This window comes from Peromyscus californicus, unplaced genomic scaffold (assembly GCF_007827085.1).
Source record: "Peromyscus californicus insignis strain IS unplaced genomic scaffold, ASM782708v3 Scaffold_5__1_contigs__length_169319896, whole genome shotgun sequence".
Lineage (NCBI taxonomy): Eukaryota > Metazoa > Chordata > Mammalia > Rodentia > Cricetidae > Peromyscus > Peromyscus californicus.
The window spans coordinates 124,714,532-124,737,707 of record NW_026294573.1 but is presented as its reverse complement, the minus strand read 5'-3'; the positions used below and the strand labels follow the sequence as shown (position 1 = coordinate 124,737,707).

General features: G+C 39.6%; 1 long non-coding RNA gene across 2 annotated transcripts in view; it reads left to right on the top strand.

Annotated features, from left to right (window-relative positions):
* LOC128096003 (uncharacterized) overlaps positions 1 to 22,560 on the top strand; it is a 122,310-nt gene extending 99,750 nt beyond the window's left edge. Inside the window, exons 4-6 of one of the 2 annotated variants that reach the window (XR_008213500.1) lie at positions 12,900 to 13,005; positions 14,348 to 14,648; positions 20,575 to 22,560. This is a non-coding gene — a long non-coding RNA (uncharacterized LOC128096003). Of the gene's footprint in view, positions 1 to 12,899; positions 14,649 to 20,574 lie in introns of both variants that reach the window. The other variant, XR_008213499.1, reaches the window with a different exon arrangement.
* Positions 22,561 to 23,176: the final 616 nt, after the last annotated feature.

Below are 23,176 nucleotides of genomic sequence, written 5' to 3'. Positions count from 1 at the left end.
TTTTTCTGCCCTCTCATCTCCTAAGCCAGTTACCTCACTTTCTTGTCATTTCCTGTCTGTACAGATTTCCAGTTCTCTATGGTTGGTACTGGGATTAAAGTCATGTGTCACCATGCTTGGCTCTGTTTCCTAATGTGGCCTTGAACACAGAGTCCCTGCCTGCCAAGTGATCGGATTAAGGGCATGTGCTACACTGCCTGACTTTTGTGTTAACTAAAAATGACTTGTTACTTCCTCTGATCTCCAGGAAAACTTTATTTATTAACATACAAATAAAATATCACCACATTTCAGCACAAATAAAATAACACCACATTTCCCCTTTTTTGTCTAATAAAAATAAAAAAAATAAAAAAGTTATAAGTAAGAAAAGCTACATACAATAAGTACAATAACTATATACAATATATAAAGCAATGAATACATCAGCAATATCTAGTCCATTTGCATTTGACCAATTCAGAGAACATATTCCATTATCTATCCTATTTTGGTGAGTCCAAAATGTACTTAATTCACTTTCTATCCTAACTTATATTACTAACAGAGAATTATCTTATAATGTCTTTCAAATTTATACACTTTACACCTCTTAGTGAGTTTCTTTTCTGAAATCCCTTAACAAGAAAAATTGTTACTACAACTATCTAATCTTCAACTCCCTCAGAGACCCAAGAAGGAAATAATATTACCTAGTAAAACAGTAAGTGCAAACAAGTGACTTCCAAAAAAAATGTGAGTTGACAGAAACAGCCAGCTGCCTGAACAGTCACCTGAGGTTTCTCTGCAATGTTGGGGCATCATCTTCAGCCTATAGGCTTAGCATATCTGACAGACTCATTTGTGAAGTAGGATATACACAAGGCCTACAGCTCAACCTCACAATCGGTTCAAGTATTCCATGTACCAGATAAATCTAAATTCCACCAGTGTCCTGTCATGATTCAGGATTTTTAATTTTGAAAATTGCTGGTGTTTTTGTAATTCAGCTGCCTATTCTTCTCAGCTTGTGGATGGCTTCATCTCAATGTCCCATTCTTCTCCACATCCCATTCTCCTTGGCTTGTGGGTGGTTTCATCTTGGCATTCCATTCTTCTAGGCTTGTGAATGGCTTCATCTCCTTTATTAAATACCAGTCTACCACTGAGAGGTTAGACTCTGTCAGCCTAGTTACTCTTTCAAGAATAACTGTTTCAGCTACTGTTCCACTGCATACCAGAAGCCATTGGTCCACTGCCAGTTCAGCTTCCTTCAAAGAAAGGGGCACTGTACCTTTTCCGGACTGCAAAACCACTTCAGCAATGGTGCCATAAAATGTCACCACACACAATAGTTAAGGACAGAAGAGACAAGAGGTTTCATCTTTGCAATTTGTCATTGTAACCACAACATAAACCTTCTGATCTCAGAAGAACAGTCACCCTGGCATGCTGAAACTTAAAGACGATATTATTGTAAGGTAGTGTGTGTGTGTGTGTGTGTGTGTGTGTGTGTGTGTGTGTGTGTGTGTGTTAGATTAAATTTAACAATTAGTTTTGCATTAATGTGTATAAACTATATATAATAGTGGTGTTCAGTATGATATTTTCACACATGCATCCACCATGCTCTGATCAAATCCAGCTCATCTTTATTCACCTGACTAATACATACCCTTCCCAATGCCTACTAATCACTATTTTATACTCAAGTAGATGCATTATTAGATTCTACATATGAGAGAGAATAGACAACGTCTTGTTTCATGGTGTCTGGTTTATTTCCTTCAACATAATATCTGATAATGTTGTCCACTTAAATGTAACACATAGGGTTGCAAAATTATAGCTGAGTAATACATCATTTTTATGCACACCACATTTTTTACTCATTAATCAGTTGATGGCAACCCAAACTAACTCTGTCTTTGCTATTATGAATACTATTCCAATAAACATGGGCACAAAGGAGACTTCTGTATGCTGACTCTATTTGTGATGGATGCATCCCTAGCAACAGAGTTTCTAAATTGTATGGTAGTTTTGCTTTTAGTTGCTTTGGGGGAGAGGCACCTCTATATTTTTCTCCATAATGGCAATCCTAATGTACATTTTCACCTATAATATATGTCATTATTTTATATTGTATACATTATTCATTGTATAGTGTAAAATGCCATTTTTTCTCAAAATATTCACCAATATTAGTCATTTTCTGAGTTTTAGTAATAGCCATTTAACTAGGGTGAGATAGAATCCCACTGTACAATTTATTTGCCCTAGTTATTAACTTTGACCTTTGTCTGCTCCCTGACATGCTGTTAAATTGATCTAACTGAAATGTAAACAAAAAGATGACCCAAATAATTTTTAATAAAATAAGACAATTTAGTAAAAATTAATTTACTATTTTAATCTGAAAAATTGTCCTTTACTAAACTGGCATACTTTTCAAACTAAATTATCTGTTCTTCCTGAACATACTCCAAGTTTTTCCAAATATTTATGCTTGATGACATTACTTCTGCCACAGCAGAACCCACTCTCTCTCTCTCTCTCATGCAGCACAGCCATGGCTATTTATTTCCACATCAAGTCCAGGTAAAAACCAGCCTTCTCTGTGACCCTTCTTTACATCTTCATACAAAGGGGGGATGCTTACCCTTCATCTTCCTGTCATTTTTTACTGTATTTCTTTCACAGTATTTACTGTCATAAATTCGATCCTGATTTGAATTCTTTGTCCACTTGATAATTTATGTGCAAAAATTAACTGAAAAGGACTAGTTACTGTCCATTTTGGTAGTTTATATGTACATGGGTTCAGTGAGAAGATACCAGAATCTAAGAAGTACTTAAACCTGGCTGCTTCGTCCCTTCCCTGTGTCTTATTTTCATCTGAATAAAGCCTGCTTTGACAGTAGCTAGAGAGTTCATTCCTAGCATGGCCACATCTTTCATAGATTTTATTCATCACATTCTGAAATACTATTTTGAAACAGCACTGTTTATTCACTTTCATTTTTAAAAATATTATTTAAGGTGAAGTTTACAAATACCTTGTAATATGAAATCGAAGACTTCCCATAAATATCCTTGTCTTGGGCTGGCCAGGTGGTTCAGTGGGTAAAATTGCTTGCTATGAAGGTCTGATGATGTAGTTTTGATCCTCAGAACATATAGAGGAAGGAGAGATCCAACTCATGAAAGTTATTCTCTCTCTCTCTCTCTCTCTCTCTCTCTCTCTCTCTCTCTCTCTCTCTCTCTCTTTTCTCTCTCTCTCACACACACACACACACACACACACACACACACACACACAACAACAACAATAACAACAGCAGCAGCAGCAAGTAAAATGACCACAAAAGAAATATTCTTAAAATATATATCCTTTTTCTAAAAATCATCCTGAGTGAGGTAACCCAGACTCAGAAAGACAAACATGGTATGTACTCACTCATAGCAGGATACTAGACATGAAACAAGGATGACTTGTCTGCTACTCACATCACCAGGGAGGCTACCTGGAAAACAGGACCCCAAGAAAGACACAGGGATCGCCCAATGACAGAGAAATGGAATGAGATCTACATGAACAGCCTGGACATGAATGGGGGTAGTGAAAGGCGAGGGTCGAGGGAAAGAGAGCTTGGGGGAGCAGGAGATCCCAGCTGGATCAACAACAGAGAGGGAGAACAAGGAATAGGAGACCATGGTAAATGAAGACCACATGAGAATAGGAAGAAGCAAAGTGCTAGAAAGGCCCACAGAAATCCACAAAGATACCCACACAACAGACTGCCGGCAATGGTCGAGAGACAGCACGAACTGACCTACTCTGGTGATGGGATGGCCAAACACCCTAATTGTTGTGCTAGAAACCCCATCCAACTACTGAGGGATCTGGATGCAGAGATCCATGACTAGGCCCTGGGTGGCTCTCTGGGAGTCCAATTAGCGAGAATGAGGAGGGTTTATATGAGCGAGAATTGTTGAGACCAAGTTTGGATAAAGCACAGGGACAAATAGCCAAATGAATGGAAACACATGAACTATGAACCAATGGCTGAGGGGTCCCCACTGGATCAGGCCCTCCGAATGGGTGAGACAGTTGATTGGCTTGATCTGTTTGGGAGGCATCCAGGCAGTGGGACCAGATCTTGTGCTCATTGCATGAGTTGGCTGTTTGAAACCTGGGGCCTATGCAGGATTGTTTGGCTCGGCCTGGGAGGAGGGGACTAGACCTACCTGGACTGAGTCTACCAGGTTGACCTCAGTCTGTGGGGAAGGCTTTGCCCTGGAGGAGATGGGAATGGGGGGGGGTTGGGGGGAAGGTGAGGGGGACGGGAGGGGGGAGAACAAGGGAATCCATGGCTGATATGTAGAACTGAATTGTATTGCAAAATAAATTAAAATATATATATATATATATATATATATATATATATATATCCTTTTTCTAATTTTCAGTTATTTCTCGCCCTCTCTGATACTTGGGCTCTGCTGCAAATACCGTGACTTTCTCTCACTCCTCCTGAGTGTCTAAAGCTCCCTCGCCTCTCCAATTTCTTCACATTTGTCTACCAATGCTTTTCCAGCTCCTGCTGCTCTGAGAAACCCTTAGGCTGCTCTAAACAGAGTGGAACAGCAACTCTGATCCCCGGTAGCATTAGCCTCTTCTTTAGTACTCACCATAGGCACTATTTGCAGTAGCTGATTGTGATGTTTATGCCTCATCCATTACGTTATTGAAGATAGTGATGGGCTTTTTTTTAAACCTAATGGCATACAATGCCTTGCAGAAAGTAGCTGCACAATGGGTAATGAGACCCCTCTGGCTTCTGGAAATGTGCTGTGGAAAGCTTATGGTCTTGAATGCCAGGGGAGGATACTTGTGAAAACTAGTTTTTAACCAATTATTTAAAATCTCTACAATGTATCTTAAGGTCATAAAACAATGATGAAACATGATCAATAAACAGTACTTAATTTTCCTAAGAACTCTATCTGTAGCCTGTGACCAGGATCTCAGACCACCTCTCACACTTGGAAGCTCACTTTGAATGAAATTCTGCTGCAGGAGGAGGCCATGAAGACTGAGAGCCCTCTCCAGCCCCCAGACAAAAGAGAGGCTATCTGTGAAAAAGGGGCAGCTACCTGCACTTAATACTTTTCACAACTCTTGGTTTCATGGATTTAATGCATGTAAGTGTGACTGACAGTCACTGTCCATCGTTCTGCTGCTGCTGAGTATATGACAACCCAAGAATAATAGCACCTCAACTGCCTTTGCTTCAGCTTACCACAGTGATGAGAATCTTTGAGGAGAGGGGCAAGCCATTGAAAGCAAGAGGCTCCTTCTTCACCAAGTGCTCTGTTATGAAAGAATGAACTTATTCCAGGAAAAAGAGGTCACTGAGATGATGCTCAGAGAGACCTGAATATCAGAACACAGAACTCTGAACTCTTCTCAAAAGAATTGACTATTTCACACAGAGCATGAAAAGTTCAAATTTAAGACTCATTGCAAAATCAGTGAATAGTTGGAGATATCATTAGTGAAGGAAAGCTCATCTGAAAGATAGAACCAGGGGCAGAGTGACAGTGGCTAAATTGAGTCTAATGTTAAGAGTTTTGGCCTGTAGTGAAATTTCTGTCTCTATAGGCATTATCTGAAACAATAAAGCAAACTTCAAAGCAATTCGAATAACCCAACTCAGAGCTTGATGTCTTTGGAATAAGATAATTTAAAAGAAAAGGGAGAGCAATAGTCAGAGATAGACTTTATGTCTTCATTGAAGTGTGACCTCGTGACGACATGAAAGGCTTCACATTGTGACTGGAGCACACATCACTACAATAGCCCAGGCAAATCATAGACCAAAGAGAAAAAGCAAATAATAGTAGTATATCAGAAAGGAATCAATACTCAGAATCACCATTATGTCTATTAGAAATGTCCAATTGCCAGCAAAATGTAAGAAAATGCAAAAAGGAAATGTATTAATATATGGGAGAGGTGGTGTGGTGGTTTGATTGAGAATGGACTCATAGGCTCATATATTTGAATGTTTGGTTCCCAGTTGTTGGAATTATTTAGAAAGGACTAGGAGGCATGGCCTTGTTGGAGAAAGTGTATCACTAGAGGTGGGTCTTGAGCTTTCAAATCTCATGCCAAGTCCAGTCTCTCTCTCTCTCTCTCTCTCTCTCTCTCTCTCTCTCTCTCTCTCTCTCTCTCTCTCTCTCTCTCTCATGTGTGTGTCTGTCTGTCTGTCTCTGACCACTACCTGTGCATCAGGATGTAAAGCTCTCAGCTACTGCTTCAACACCATACCTCTGTTTCCCACTGGGATGCTCATGGGCTAATCCTCTAAAACTGCAAGCAAGCCCCCACTTAAATGCTTCCTTTCACAAGTTTCCTTGGTCATGGTGTCTCTTCACAGAAATAGAACATTAACTAAGACAAGTGGGTTGGAGAGATGTCAACAAAAGTTTTCTATGAGAGTATCCAAATGTTCAACTTCTGGAAATTGTATTAAGTCATCTGTTACAAATATTGGCAGACATTAAACAAAGTCATTATTGAAGTAAAGGAAATTAAGATATCAATTCCACATTCAAAAATGAAAAAAAAACTGTCAATAAAGATATAGAAATTATTTAAAACAGCCAAGTGGAAATTTTGGAATTGGTTGCACACACCTTAATCTAACATTAGGAATCTGGGGCAGGAGGATCACGAGTTCAAGGCTAGCCCGGTTGTGTAATGATACCTTGTTTCACAACACCAAGGAAGATAAAGGAAAGAAGGACAGAGGACCCAAAAATGAAACTTTTTTTAGAGAGACTCAATTAGATTTGAAGTATTATGAGAAAGAAATAGGGACAAAGCTAACCAAACCCCAAAGGGACAGTACATCACACCCATAAGAATGGCTATGGCAAAAATGACAGGTGATCACCATGTTGTCAAATTGTGGAAAAACTGGGGCCCTCATAGGATGCTAAGGGAATGCACAGGATGCAGCCCTTTTGGGATGCGTTCTCTAGCTCCTGAAAAAAAGTTAATATATAATCAAACAACTCTACTCCTAGATACATACCCGAGACAAGTGAAGATACAAAAAAAAAATGTAAAAATATCCATAGAAGCACCATTTGTAACAGCTGAATATGAAAGCCATTCAAATGACCACTAGCTGATGTTTGCCAAAATAATATGTGGTATAACCAATGATTAAATATTATGAGAAGCATGCTATAACCCACAGGCCCAGAGCAGATAAGTAACAAACAGGGCTGGGAGGAGGCAGGTCTGCAAGAGTCTCACTGTGAAGGGGAAATAGTGCCAGGGTCCAGTCTCAGCTCAGGTTGAGGCGGGGAAGGGGTGTTGGAGCAAGGAAAACTTCTGACCACCAAATGGATAGCATTCAAGTGGTCCCAAATAGCTCAGTCCATATTTATTTATGCTTAAACAGAGTTTTTCTTACCAGGGTTACATGAACAGCTTTATTACTGACTTCTAGTTTTGACTTTAAGAAATACATCACAATTTGAGGAATACTTTGCGATCATTATGAAAGCCCCATTGTTCTCCTTTATGTTTCCCTAAATACGTTTTCCCATCCCGTACATAACCTTATTCTAGACACAGTTCAGCATTTTTGCAGGCTTAACTAAATAATTGAGCCAGACACATCCTGCTTTCACAGCACTTAAGTCAGCTGGCAGTCACTTGTGTTTACAAAGTTAAAAGATAGTAGACATGGGTACAATGCTTTAAGGACAACAATATTCAAACCCAGACAATTCTTTCACATCTGCAATATATGTTTTTATACAGTTCCCTTTTCCACAAGAGGGTCCCGTGTCTCAATCTCTCTGTAAAAGGCAGACCTTGAAAAGCCGGGCGGTGGTGGCGCACGCCTTTAATCCCAGCACTCGGGAGGCAGAGCCAGGCGGATCTCTGTGAGTTCGAGGCCAGCCTGGTCTCCAAAGCGAGTTCCAGGAAAGGCGCAAAGCTACACAGAGAAACCCTGTCTCGAAAAAACCAAAAAAAAAAAAAAAAAAAAAAAAAAAAAAGGCAGACCTTGATAAAACACTCTTTCCCCATCTCACTATACCATACTTCCCCCACCAATATAAGCTCCTATGTATGGTAAAGATGGCTCTATCCATGCCACATTTTGCATTGTATTTTTTTCTCTTTGAGCATAGTAGATCCTATCGTTGATTCTACATGCTTGGTTTCAGGGAACTTACTCTGAAGAGTTGGCACTATGTGCATTCCTGAGGCTTTTTCCCTATTCTGTGTATGTATGCCTTACTCTCCTTTCCAGAACTGTAAGACATGGTTAATAAGTATTGTTTTCTCACATCTACCTAACTGTCTCTATTGAGTCAGAAAAGTTCCTAGGATTAGTATTTGTAGTTAATAATTCCACATAAGAGATTTGAGAAACATTAGTCTCCTGCTGAAACTTAGGGGAAAATATTTGAGAAAGAATAGAATTTCCAGGGAAAACTATAGCTGTTGCATATGTGATTGATGAGTAAAACTAAAAACCATACAAAGAATCACCAATATAATGAGAAATATAAAAGCTTGCATGCTTCATGAATTTTGCAAATTCCTACACTGTTTGGTAGACTACTGGTCCTTCTCAAGTGAGAGTCCATTTCCATAGGTACCTTGCTGTGAGGAAACCCACTGAACAGATAATCATATGCTGATCCAAGACTAGGCTGCACAACTCCTGACAAAATAGAATGGACATTGGCAATGAATTGGGGGAGAGGCCTGGAAGGGAGAATGGGGATGGGAACAGAAGGGAACAGATAAGGGGAGGGAGTTGTAGGGAGAGAATACTGGGAGAGACAGCTGGAATCTGGAGGCATCTCTGGGATGAGCTAGAAACCTAGAGCAATGGAAAGTCTCAGGAATCTATGAGGGTGACCCTAACTAAGACTTCTAGCAATGGGGGATATGCAGCCTGAACCAGGCATCTCCTGTAACCAGGCAAGACTTCCAGGGGAGGGTCTGGGACACCAACCCAACCACAAACCCTTAGCCTACAAGTTGTCCTGCCATCAAGATGTGCTGGGGTAGAAATGGCACAGAAATTGTGGGAGTGACCAACTAATGAGTGACCCAGCTGGAGACCCAGACCCTGAGAGAGAGCTCACCCCTGAGGGTCAAGACCCAGAAGTAGGATGCCCCAGGGACCCAGGATAGACCCAAACAGGAATGGCCAAAAAGCAGTCAATGAAATGATTCCTAATAATATTCTGGTATTCTCAGAGATTGGTGCCTAGCCCAACTGTCATCCAAGAGGCTTCACCCAGCAACTTATGAGAACAGAGGCAGAGATTCACAGCCAAACATTAGGTGGAGCTTAGACAATCCTAGGGAAGAAGGGAGGAAGTATTGTAGGAGCCAGAGGGGTCAAACATCACTGTCTGGAGGGCCAGCCTCCGGCAGCACAAGGGCTTTTAAAGGGAAATCCACAGCATGGTGAAGTTGTGACTATTCTACCTGAGGGCTTTTAGGGATGTAAAAAAAACTCACACATTCTCTTGGTGGTTTCATTTTATTCTCTCAACTTGTTCTCATGATGCTCTTCTCTCATGTTGTTCTCTCTCATTGATCCACTACATTGCTCCAATCTGTCATGTCTTTTTTACAGCTTATACATCCCAGTCAAATATTTCAGGCAATAAGTCATAAAAGGGTCACATTCCAAAGGTAAAGATATGACCTAAAAACAGAGACATCCTGACAACTATCATGTAATGTATCTAAGTAGCCTGTCATGAGCGAGCAAGCAAGAGCTGTGTGTAAAGCTTCTGATTATTCAAAAACACCTGCAACCCTCATTTAGGGCTACAGAGACAAATTATTTTCTGTAGTCTTCACTAGTCAGAATTTATTTTCACAAGTTGGGGTCAGAAATGGGTTCAAGGGCTTAATCATTATTCAGCTAGCAATAATTGGGCTGTTTTGTATTTACAATCTAGCCAGAAAGTACAGCTGTGTGTCTTCACTGAATTAAAATTGGAATGTTTATGAAAAAAACATTAGCAAGGCATATGGCTTAATCTAAAGTGCTTTTGAAGCTTTGTTTCATCTAATGATGTGCAAGAAACCTGCGATTTCATATCTCAGCATAAAGATAAAAGGAATTTGAGCTAGCCTGGCTCTCATCCTCAAATGTTTTCCTAAATAATAAATCTGAGCTGTGATATAAAGCAGGTCCTAAGCGTCTCACAGTCCTTGTGGAACAATAGGCTTTAGTTATGAAACATATCCAAGTATTATTTTTATTCATCAAGCTCTGTGTCAATAGACAATATAACTTAAGGAGAAATCATCTTTCTGACAATCCACAGAATTAAATGCCCAGTAAGTTGAGATGTAATCATGAGATAATCACATTACAATATAAGTAGTGGGGGGCTCCTCACACCATATACATTGTAGCAGCAAGCATGCAGGGACACAACAGAAGCAAAATACATTCTGGAGTCTGTACTCTCTCAAGCCTTGCTTAAACAAGACATACCCATTGGAGAGTTTTTCTTCTGGTAGGCTCACACCTGAACTTCAATTGCCACCTGCTTTTCCTCTGACATGGCTATTGGCTACCAGCAGTCAAGGATAGCACAACAAAACTCAGAGAACCAACTAACTTGGGCTTATATGGACATTGAACGGACAACCAGGGAGCCTGCATGGGACTGACTTAGGTCCTCTCCATATATGTTATAGCTGTGTAATGTGGTCTTCTATGAGACTCCTAACAGTGAGAGCAGGGGCTGTCTCTGATGCTGATGCCTGCTTTTGATACCAAATCCTTCTACGGGGTTGCCTCATCCAGCCTTAATAGAAGAGGAGGAGCCTAGTCTCACCGAAACTAGGTATACCTTGGCTGGCTGACATCCTGGGAGGCCTGCCTGTACCTGAAGAGAAACAGTGGAAGACGAGTGAATGGGGGGAGGGGTAGAGGGAAGATGAGAGGGAGGAATTGGAAGGAAGTGAGATAGGGGAAACTTGGTTTGGATGTAACATACAAATAATAATAATAATAAATAAAATATTCAGCAATTAAACAAATAAAGTTTTAGTCTATGTACAACAAAAATTACCTTGAAAACACTGTCCTAAGTTAAAGGAATTAAAACGACTCTATACTGTATAATCTGTCCATACTAAATATTTACATAAACTTGTGATTTACATAAAATTGTGATTCCTAAGTTTATAACTGGCATCTAATGAACACATCTCATGATTCTGTTAAGAGTGGCTTAAAGATGGTATAATCATGAGGCTGCAATCTCCAAACATAAACAAAAAGGAAGTATAACCCCAAAGTATGGCTGTGCTGTCCATCCAATAGAGACAGCATAAACCACAGGTGTGCTACAGAAGCAGGTTGGGCTAAGAACCAGCTTTAAAAAGGAATGAAAAGTGCTGTTGGCTCCATTAAGAGCTTAAATGTTTTCATTAGAAGTTTTTTGTCATGTATGAGAAAGCTAATGGACAGGGCTCAGAAACTATGGAATGAATTAGAGTCATCTGCTCCAGTGAACATGCAGGCCAACTCTCCCCCACCTATAAAAGGAAAAACACCACCACAATAGGTTATCTCCAGTGATATTTTGGGCATGAATTTGGAAACAAAAGGATTTCTTTAATCAAATATACTAAATGATTTCCTGTATTTCCCCTTTATTATTTGGAAGATGTTTGCATTTATTACTGTACTTCCATTGTTCCAAAAGAAGATTGTGGTGAGACATTATTAAAAATTCAGTTTGGGAAAGAGTTTTATTATTCATCCAGCTCCCTAAACAACATCTTTACAAATAACATAACATAGCATTATTTTATGATGTTTCTTATTTCCTCCTAGTGGTTTTCAGATACGTATTTTACAGATTCTCTTTCTAATACTGTAGTTTTTGTGTTCTTTCCTTAGAGAGAACACACAAGGACAAATGCAAAAACATTTCCCAGGTAAATAATTTGGTTGCTTATATTTGTTTTTTTAGAAATACAAAATGCTCTGTCATCATAGTTGATCACAACGAAGATGGAATAGTAAGGCCAAAATGAGTGTATTTATTACATAGAAAACATATTGGAATACTTTGCTAAATCAGAATGGAATAAAATACAGAATATAAAAATCAATGTTGTGTTGGTAATTCTGTATATCTGACAGAGTGACTCAGAGAGAAACAAAAATAATCAATATAAGAAAGACAAATTTTGTTTTATAAGAAGAAAGCAATACTGTTTCAAATGTTCTCTTTTTACAAATAAATCATTTTCTCATGAAAAGAACAATAGAATATTACCCTTCTTCATATAGTAAATTATCAAATACAGCAAATATACTACCAAATGGTTTTGAAAATCCAACTGTAATTTGCATTCACCAGAACAATCACCAAAACATCCAAATGTATCTAAAAGCTTTATAAAGACAGATGCAGAGGCTGGAAATTCAACAGTATAAGATCCTGTAGCTCGCTGCTGGCCTTTGGAGAGGGCTTTTGTGGCAGTGCATGGCAGAAGTGCTTGTAGATTTGTCACATGGTAAGATGTGAAGCCAGGGATGCGGGAACTGCATTTCTACTCATTCATTTTATCCCTGAATCTCAAATTATTATGCCAGGAATCTGAACTCACTGAGAAGCTTTCTTCATATATATATATACATATATATATGACCATTCTAGACACATCACTGTTATTGAATATAGTACTTTACAAATTAATAGAACAACAAACAGTCCACTCAGGAAGTCACAAAGGTCTTACAGTATTAATCCTTTCTGAAGAAACACCCCAGTAGCTGAGTTATATTACACTAGGCCCCACCTTCTAAACATTTACCACCTCCCCACAGTGCCATATTGAGGAGTGAGCCTCTGTGCACCCTGAAGATAGACTGGAGCCATATATAAGCCACAGTAGACGCCATGTGGTGTGAGGAGGAACCCAGCCACATTCAGGTATCATGTGCATATGAAACTGAAGTTGGAGGACTTTTTGTCATGTAGGTAACAAACAAGGTAAGGAAACTAGAGCTCATTGGCTATAGAGAATTCTGTACACAGAGGTGGTCTTTCATTAAGACCTGAAAGATAAACCAGATTCAAACATGCAGAGGAAATTTTGTGGGATGCAATTAAACATTAATTTAGAAGGAAGCATGTGTTTCATGTCGCAGTAAATTTATACTGGGGAAAGAGAGGTTGCTATGAAGGTAACAATCTAAACTGTCATTTCAAATATGTAAATGCCTATTTTCTGTATATTTTTTCAGTTAAATAGTTGCTGTCAATCATTCAGACAGTAGAATGTAGTGACCAAATGGCCAATGTCCTAATGGATGGAGGTGGCATTTATGCAGTGGCCAAGAAATGGGTCTCTGGTGACAGCCTGATCCAGGTCACTGACCTGCTGCTGCAAAATCTCAGCCCTGTAAGCTGAGATGTGATTTCACTTCTCTAAGGAGTCTCTTTGCTGTAAAATACATCAATATTATGAACAATACCTTCATGCATGTTTCAGAATTAAATACCATGCAAATGGAAAGAGCCTGGTCCAGTGCTTGGCACTCTGTCAGCTCCTCAGGTGGATCTCTGTCAGCATCCTTACAAGGGGCCAGGCTGACTTTCAGAAGTGGAGTCTCTTCAAGAAGTACTCTATATGAGATAATGAGGATACAGGCAAATTCAGCTAAGTTGAAAGTGGTAGGTGGTATTTGATGAAAGAGTTCTGTGTCCTCAATGCAGTGATGCTGGGTTTTAAATCTACTGAGCAGTAGCATTGTGGATTGGGATTCAGAAAGAGATATCAAAGAAAGAAGGGAAGAGTCTGGAAATGCACCAAGTTATTTCAGTTTTTCTGTTGTTTAATGTGTTATATTTCAGTCTCCACCTACAGCAGTACTGGATTGATGTTTCCAAACAGAACCCATTGAGTGCTCTGGAACTTAGCGGCTGGAGTTCTGAGAGTTCTTTGCTTCTTCCTTCTTAATCTATCAACTTGGGGTATAGTAGGTGCAAAGAGAGTGGGGAATTAGAATTTCATTTCTCAAATACCCACATGTGTAAGATGAGGTTGTTGAAATCATGCATCTCACAGGTAATTTGTAGGGAATAAGTAAAACAGTGTATTCAAATGTTATAGAGGGGGTAGGGGAGAGCAAGAGAGAGACAGAAAAATCTCATGTTCCCAGTGTGAACAGTGTCTCATTTTACTCATACATAATCAGTGCAGACATTAGGTTATCTTAACCTGGGGAAGTGTTTTCACAGTTTAAATTAACAAGTGTTCTATTCATCCTAGTGCTGCAGCAGAAACTATCTCTAAATCCCACTGGCTTACAACCATAGCAAAGTTCAGTTTGCTCATGAATCTGTACTTCGTTCAAGGCCTGGAAGAGACAGCTCATGTCTGCCCCATTTGGCAACATGGAGAATGGAATTATTTCATTATCATTTAATCATGTTTGTGGAAGTTGATGCTAGGTGCCAGCAGGCATCTCAGCTGGACTATATTCAGCCAACTGACCACTCTGCAGCTGTTCACTTCCTTGGGGTGTGGCAAATGGTCCTGGGGGCAAATGTCCAGAGCAAGAGAAGATCAGGTGAATGTCAGCTCAATTTCCCAATGTATTCTTTAAAGTCATGTGTCATGGTTTTATCCATTAAGCCACTCATTCCAGCCCGTGCTCAAGGTGAGTAGATTGGAGTCTATCTTTTGAAGGCATAAGTACTTATAGATGTGTTAGCATGTTTTGAAACCGCTGTAGACCACTGTTCTCTGCTCTTCAGAGCTCCTTTTCATAGGATTCAATTTTCATTTTAAAGGAGTCTACCCCCATTTACTCTCAAAAGCTCCACCTTCTACCATCACTTTAGGGTGCAGGGTTTAATATGAGTTATGTGGGAGTGAGCACAAATATTCAATTCATAGTACCCTACTTCTCAACCAGTCTTTTAAATTAATTATTATTGGATCTTGGTGGTATTGTACATGACAAGTCATTTCCACAGAGCTCAGAGGACACCTTTGTAGAACAGGTTCCAGGGTTGGAACTCCGACTGCCAGGTCTATGCAGCAAACACCTTTGCTTGCTAGATGTCCTGCCAGCCACACTCTCACCAATATTCCTATATTTGTTTCTTTTTATTGAAACAATATTTTCATACAATATATTCTAAATAATGTTTTTCTTCCCCTGTCTTAACATTAAGATTTTGTTGTCTTGTGAAAAGGAGTAAATGGTGAATCAATAATAATGGCTTCCTTTCTCTAGAACTAACTTTCATAGGCCAAGGTAGAAAACGGGAATGCCAAAGCAGCGATGTTCTGCAGTCTTTCCAAGGATGTGCTCAAAAGGCATCTTTATTCGGGCAATCCCAGCTGTATAAAGCATGGCTGGCATACATCCCTGGAAAGAACTCATGTTTTAAGGCAGTATTCATGTGGAATTCAGAAAGAACCCAGAGTAGCTGAATAACCAACCCACCCCTCTATCTGAAAATTCATGAATAGCCAATTTTTTTACAAAGGCACAAATTTTGAATACTTTTCTATATTTGTCTTCCTCAAAGCAATGTAAGCACACAGGCCTAATAACAGAGGATAATTATTCAACTTCTCTGCTTTTCTAAAATGCTAGAAGTCTTGTTTATTGAGCCTCTTCCTGATAGGATTTCATAATTGCTGGAAACCAATCAACATTTCTGGTCCATGAAGATCATTTTAAGTAATAAGGGAATGCACATCTTAGAGAATTAAAGCTTCTTTCAGTTATTTTTCTCTAGATAAAATACATTCAGATCGTCCCACAGACGTACTTTCCTTAGACACCTCCTCCTGCACAATTCCAGGAACCAGTAACTACCCACTCAATTGCATGAGGGTTTTCTTTTTGAGGAATAATCAGAGAGAGTCATCCCTGTTGCCTATAAGAATGCCACACAGCCAAGCACTTGGCCAAGATCTTGGAGTTCAGTTGAAGAGAGGGAGCAAGGATTATAAGAGCAAGTGGTGTCAGAATATGAGAAAAACCAAAGAGATAACTGACCCAAGCTAGTGGGAGCTCATGAACTCTGGAATGACAGCAGAGGAGCCTGCATGGGACTGGACTAGTCCCTCTGAGTGTGAGTGAAAGTTGCATGAATTGATGTGTTTGTGGATCTCTGGCAATGGGACCAGGACTCATTCTAGGTGTGAGAACTGGCTTTTTGGAGCCCATTCCCGGTGGTTAGATGCCTTACTCAACCTTGATGCAGTGGGAAGGGGCTAGATCCAGCCTCAACTTGGTATGCCAGCCTGTGTTGATACAGGGGTTGGTACATAAAAAGGAAAGAAATTCTTTTAAATAAAAAAAGAATGCCACATAGCACACTAGAATCCTGATAATAACCTATGATTTTTTTTGGAAGGCACAATGAGAGTTTCATTCACCCTGAAGGTCTAAGGTATATCATGTGAAGGTCCCAGTGCACAAAGAGAAGTAAATGTACACAGTTCTTAAAAGGGGATAGATTAAAAATCCACAAGTTATTGACAGAAGTGAAGACACAATCCTGGCTATGAAAGAAGGTATCAAAGGCAAACCAGAATAAAAGGATTCACAGACTTGGAGAACAAATGAAAATGAGCAGGAAGAAGAAATAAAGAAGGAGGAGGAAGAGAGGACCACATGCAGGGGAAAAGAAGAGAGAAAACAGGCAAAGGAGGAAGAGAAGGAAGAAAGCTAGATGTTCAGAAAAATTATTTAAATATAATGAAGGAGGAAAAATTGGGACTGGATTAAAAGAAACAGCCATAACATTTTATGGCTAAGAAAGGGCATCTTTTATATGGTGTACATGCATTTTTTAGAATCACTGTGAAGGTTTTTTTTTCTCAAATTCAGTAATTTTTAATTTAATTTATTTTTAACTGAATTTATTTTATTTATTTTTATTTTATGTATGTGGATGTTTTGCCTGCATGTACATATATGACTGATGTCTGCAGAGGTCAGAAAACAGCATCAGACTTCCTGGGACTAGAGTTACAGATGGCTGTGAACTGTCATGTGGATACTAGGAATCAAACCAGCCTTCTCAAACCATTTTCCTTCTGGAAGAATAGACAGTGATCTTGATCACTGAGCCATCTCTCCAGCTCCTCAATTTGTGTTTTAAACTTCTCTAATTTAAGATCCTGATACTGTCTTCCCTCTTGCTGTTCTTTAGGCTACACTTGACTGCTGGCAATCTCCTGCTCTGTATGCATCCTCCATTGTTGGTCCTCAAACTTAAATCTGCATTCAAGTTCCCTTGAGAATTATTACAAAACAGCACTGGCTCTGTTCCCAGAGTTTCCAATTCAGTGGGTCAGGAATGAGATTTGAGACTCTTTCTTCCTTGACAGTAGCAGCCAAAGATTGAGAGGCCATGCTTTGAAAACCACTTCACTAATGCTTGCATATGCTCATTGTCTCTATGGAATCTGTTGCTGAAGATAGTCCACAAGCTCAGTGCCATACTCAATCATTTGCAGTCTTGAGAGTCTTTTATATGCACTTTGCATACTTAATGTGGACCTGGAGGATCCAGGACAGTCATGTATTCACTTTCTATCTGACCATGTCTGACTATCTGTTATGGTTTTGATCTTCAATATTACCAAAGTTCCATATATTAAAAGCTTGGTTACCAGCCTCTGGTGCAATTAGGAGGTGTGGAACACCTAAGAGGTTTAGCCTAGAAGGAGAAAGTTGGGTCACTGAGGACATTACCTTGAATGAACTATTGGGACCATGGCCAATATCTCCTTCTTTCCAGCCACCATGAGGCAAGTGGCTTTACTCCACAAAATACCATGCCCTAAAGACCCAATTCATCACATGTCTCAGAATAACGGATCCAACTTACCGTGGACTTCAGTAAACCCTCTGAAACTGTGAGCTTAAATAAACCTTTCACTATATAAGACCTTGCTGTGGGATATTTTGATCACACTCTGATGCTCTTGAGACTGCCAATAAAGTAAAATCTTGAATAGGGGGCAGGGCCAGTGACTAGCTGACTGGAATTAGCCACAGAGAAGCCAGCAATTTAAATAGAGAAGATGCATATGGAAGGGTGAGGACTTGAATTTGGTGCTTCCTTTTCATTTTGGGATGAGTGAAGAGACATATCTCTTGCTGGGTCTCAGGCCAAAAAGCAAAGTTATCTAGTTGCTTCTTGGCTTCTCTGATATAGCAGGTTTTCACCCCCACAGCTGACTTCTGAGTCTTTATTGGTAAATAGAACAATGGAGGCTTAGTTTAAAAGTTCAATCCCACATATCACAGCTGCAGCAGAACCTAGACCATGGGACCAAACAGCCCTCTAGGCTGTGGCCTGGGTGGCCTGTGGGGCATTGACTGTGGGGCTATGGGGCCTCAGACAATAATTAAAATATCAGTAGATTCATGTGCAGGCACTAAGCCTACAGAAAAAAATATCAAGATATTGTATTAATTACTTTTCACATTGCTGTGAAGAATACCTGATGAAAGAGATTTATGGAAAAAAGATTGCTTTCTTCTCAGTCTGAGGATACAGTTCTTAGCAAGTGAGATATGATGGAAGGGGTAGGAGTCAGCTGTGAATACCACATCTGCAGTCACAGACATGCCCAGAGGTTTCCTTCTAGGTGATCCTATATCCCATCAAGTTGACAATCAATATTAAGCACCACAGTTATTTCTCTCAAGTATTTTGTCACAGTAACATAATGGACATGTTACCATCCAACAAATCTGTCACTTCTTGGGGCTGGAGAGATGGCTTAGCAGTTAAGAACACTGACTGCTCTTCCAGAGGACCTGAGTTCAATTCTTAATAACCACATGGTGGCTCACAATTATCTATAATGGGATCTGATGCCCTCTTCTGTCATGCAGGCATGTATGCAAATTGGGTACTCAAAAACAGTACTACATATCTGTTCCTTCTCCCTTTAGATGACACAAAGCAAATGTGAGCCAGGCCCCATCTACCTTTAGGCTTGTACTCCTCCCCTGCAGCCTTACCTCCACGTCGGCAGGGAAAGGTAGTAGCTACTTCTACCTTTGGAACTCTAGTCTCCTTCTATTGGTCTTCTTTTTGAGGACCTTCCATTCTGTTATCACCACACATTCTTCTCTAATGAGGGTTCTCATTTCTTCACACACTTAGCATTGGGGAAGTTGAGAAATGTATCAGCCGAGAAAAGTGTGTAATTGCTAAGCAATTAAAATTATGCTTTATATTTAACTTGAGAGCGTTTTTAAGGTTGGTTTTATAGATTAAACAACAAATTTGAATGCAATTAACCTGAATATAATTTGGCTGCAACCTGTCTCTCTAGAAATGCAAACATTGTCAACTGTGCAAAGAAAATAACAAGTTAACATATAGTTAAAAAAAATATTGTGCAAATAACTGCCAACTTAGCAGAAATATAAGCTAACCTTACCGCTTCTCTGCATGTTTGATATAGGAAGACAACAGACTAGCATCAAAAGTGAACAGAGAATTAGTAGGCTTAGAGTAAGACAAGGAAGAAAGCTTAACAATAAAACTTTTTAAAGGAGTAATCTGCTGATATTTAAAACTCCAACAATATATATTTGAGTGTAATTACTTATGACACAAATACAGTGTATATACGTATTTGTATACATATGCAATGTGAACAAGGATAATCACACTTGTGTTTTAGTTCCTTTATATTCATGTCACAAATACAGTATCATATAATAAATATATATATATATATATATGTGTGTGTGTGTGTGTGTGTGTGTGTGTGTGTGTGTGTGTGTGTATACATATACACTGTTCACAAGGACAATTACACTTGTGCTTTAATGCCTTTATATACTCATAGCTTCTGGTAACTCATTAAATGTCTACTACACATTAAACCTTCAGTGATGTATTCTTCATATTTTATGTATACATAATAGATACTATTATTACAGTTTTACAGAGAGAAATTTAGAAGAGTTTAGGAAATTTAAAATCCAAAAAGTTGACAATGTTTATTTAAAAAAGATTTGTGTAAATTCAAAACTTTTATATAGTTTTATTATATGCAGAGTTGATTAAGTTCATGCCCAGGACAATAAATAGTCCCACATTAAGCAATCTTCCTGTGAATGAAACTAAACACAGGCAGGCAGGGAGAGAGGAGGACAGCCTTAATTTTGGGAGGTTAATGTTTGGATTTTTATCTTAAATAAAATAGGAAGCCACTGTAGTGTGTTAACCCAAGGAGTGTTGTACCTTAATAGAATCTAGTCTGTGAAGACTGGGGCAGGAATGAAACCATAAAGGCTTGTTGGAAGGTCATTGTCTCCCAAGAGAAGAGAGAAAAAATGACTTGGCCTTAGATCCTAGGTAGGAAATATGTGATGTAGAAAAATTTCTGAATCTGAACCAACGTGCATTGCTAGTTATGCTGGATAGTTTTCTGTCAACTCAGTACACGTTAAAGTCATCATAGAGGAGGGAACCTCAATTTTAAAAATTGTCTCCCAGATGCAGAGACCCATGGCCAGGCACCAGGCTGAGCTCCGGGAATCCAATTGATGAGAGAGAGGAGGGATTCTGCTGGAGGGGGGACGAGATCATGATGGGAAGACCTGCAGAGATGATTGGCCACACTAGTGGAAGCCCATGAACTGTGGACTGGCGGCTGTGGAGCCCCCATGGGACTGGACTAGGCCCTCTGGATATGGAAGACAGTTGTTTGGCTCAAACTGTTTGGGGGGCACCCAGGCAGGGGAATCGGGATCTGTCCCTGGTGCATGGGCAGGCTTCTGGGAATCTAGTGCCTGTGGTGTGATGCCTTACACAGCCTTGTGCTGTGGGATGTTCTGTATGTCAAATGTGTTGCTCTGATTGGTTAATAAATAAAACACTGATTGGCCAGTAGCCAGGCAGGAAATATAGGTAAGACAAGCAGAGAAGAGAATTCTGGGAAGTGGAAGACTGAGGCAGAGAGACACTGTCAGCTGACACCATAAAAAGTGAGATGTAAGTACTCAAAATTTGGATATAAGGATATGTTGCTTTGGAAAAGAGGCTCTGCTTTTGTTCCCACAGAAAGCCAGAGGCTATGGATTTGTTCCAGATTAAGATACATCAGGTTTGACCAGCCAAGACCCCCTGAAAGGTCTCTGATGACACCATGGCCCAGATGATCTAACATCCAGAATGGTTTCAAGGCAAATGGCTCAGACAATACAGCCTCATGGACTACCCCATAAGCATAAAATTTTCTTTGTGTTCCCATAAGATACAGTGCCTCCCTCCAGCAGGAAGTAGTAAGAGATGCTATGCCCAAATTCCCAAATATACCAAGCTGACTTTGGAGATGGAATTGGCTCACTCCCCTTCTAAACCAAGGCATATTGCTAAAAGAAAAGGTTAAGAAATTCTTGTGTCCCAAATCAGAAGAACCCTCTGCTGTGGGACAGAGAAAAACCAATATTTTTATTTAAAACAGGTTGATTATAAATACGATCACTTTCTAAAAAAAAAGGGAGATATGATATAGATATATAGGATATAGAAATGATAGGATAAAAGGGTAGATTAATGAACCTACTTTTAAAAAACAACAACTTGTTTAAAATGTTTTACATTGGTATAGATTTTAGTTTATTGATACAAGTTTAAACTTAATTTTGTTATACTGTATATATATTTCTATTCTCGTTTGAGGTATTATGTTTATGTAACTCATTTAGATTGTAGTGATAATTAAAAATACAGATTAATAATTAGTCTTCTATGATAGTCAAACTTGTACCATGTTAGTTAAGTTTTCTAGGTATACATAGATATATTTCAGATAGACAGGTAATCTTCAAACACTTCAAAGACGTACAGAATATGGCCTTTAAAATATTTTTAAAAATTTAGACTTTCTGGACAGTAAGACATGTCTGCTCCTGGCAGCACCTATTTACTTCAGAGAGAAGGATGGGCATCGAAGACACTCCATATGGAGTTTATCTTCACCTTGGCAAAAAGAGCCATATGGGCAAGAAACTGTTCTTGCCTGGACTGCTTGGTCAACTGGACATGCAGGACCCATGGAAAGGTGACCACTGAACTTTGCTTGGCAAAATGATCCTATATGTTCCTGCTTCACAGAGGAAACTGCCAGACATTCTACAGTACACAGAAAAAATGACTGAGAGACTCTAGCCCTGTGGGCTAATGTGGCAACTTATAGATTAATAGAAATGGGTCAATTTAAGATAGAAGAACTAGATAACAAGAAGCCTGCCATGGCCATACAGTTTGTAAGCAATATAAGTCTCTGTGTGGTTACTTGGTTGGGTTTGAGCAGCTGTGGGACTGGTGGGTGAGAGAGATTTGTCCTGACTGTGTGGGCCAGGCAGGACTGGAGAAAACTCCAGCTACAGCCTTGGTGCAGTGGGAAGGGGCTTGGACGTGCCTAGGCTCAGTGTGCTGGGCTCTGCTGACTCCCCATGGGAGACCTTGATTTGGGGGATGTGGGGATGTGGGATGGCTTGGGAGAGAAGGCTGGGAGGGTGGGAAGAGGGAGGAGGGAGAACTATGGGTGGTATGTGGAGTGAGTAGAAAATTTCTTAATAAAGAAAAATGAAAAAAATTGCCTCCATAAGGCCAGGTTGTAGGCAAGCCTTAAGGCATTTTCTTAATTAGTGATTAATGTGGGAGGATCCAGTTCATTGTGGCTGGTGCTATCCCTATGCTGGTGGCCCTAGGTTCTATAAAAAAGCAGGCCAAGCAAGCCATGAGAGGCAAAACCAGTAAGCAGCCCTCTTCCATGTCCTCTGCAACAGTTCCTGCCTCTAGGTTCCTATCCTGCTTGAGTTCCTGTCCTGGCTTCCTTTGATGATGAACTGTGATGTAGAAGAATAAGGCGCCTAAACCCTTTCATCCCCATGTTGTTTTGGTTGTGGTGTTTCGTCACAGCAATAGAAACCCTAAGACACTAGTAATATCATCAAAGTGATTAATAAACATTTTTATTGAATTACATGAATTATTCCACTAAAATTCCAAACCCCTGAATCTATAGGATGAGGTTGGTCAAAGTTTAGGAATGAGAAACACTCTAATATGGGGGGGGGGGCATTATGAC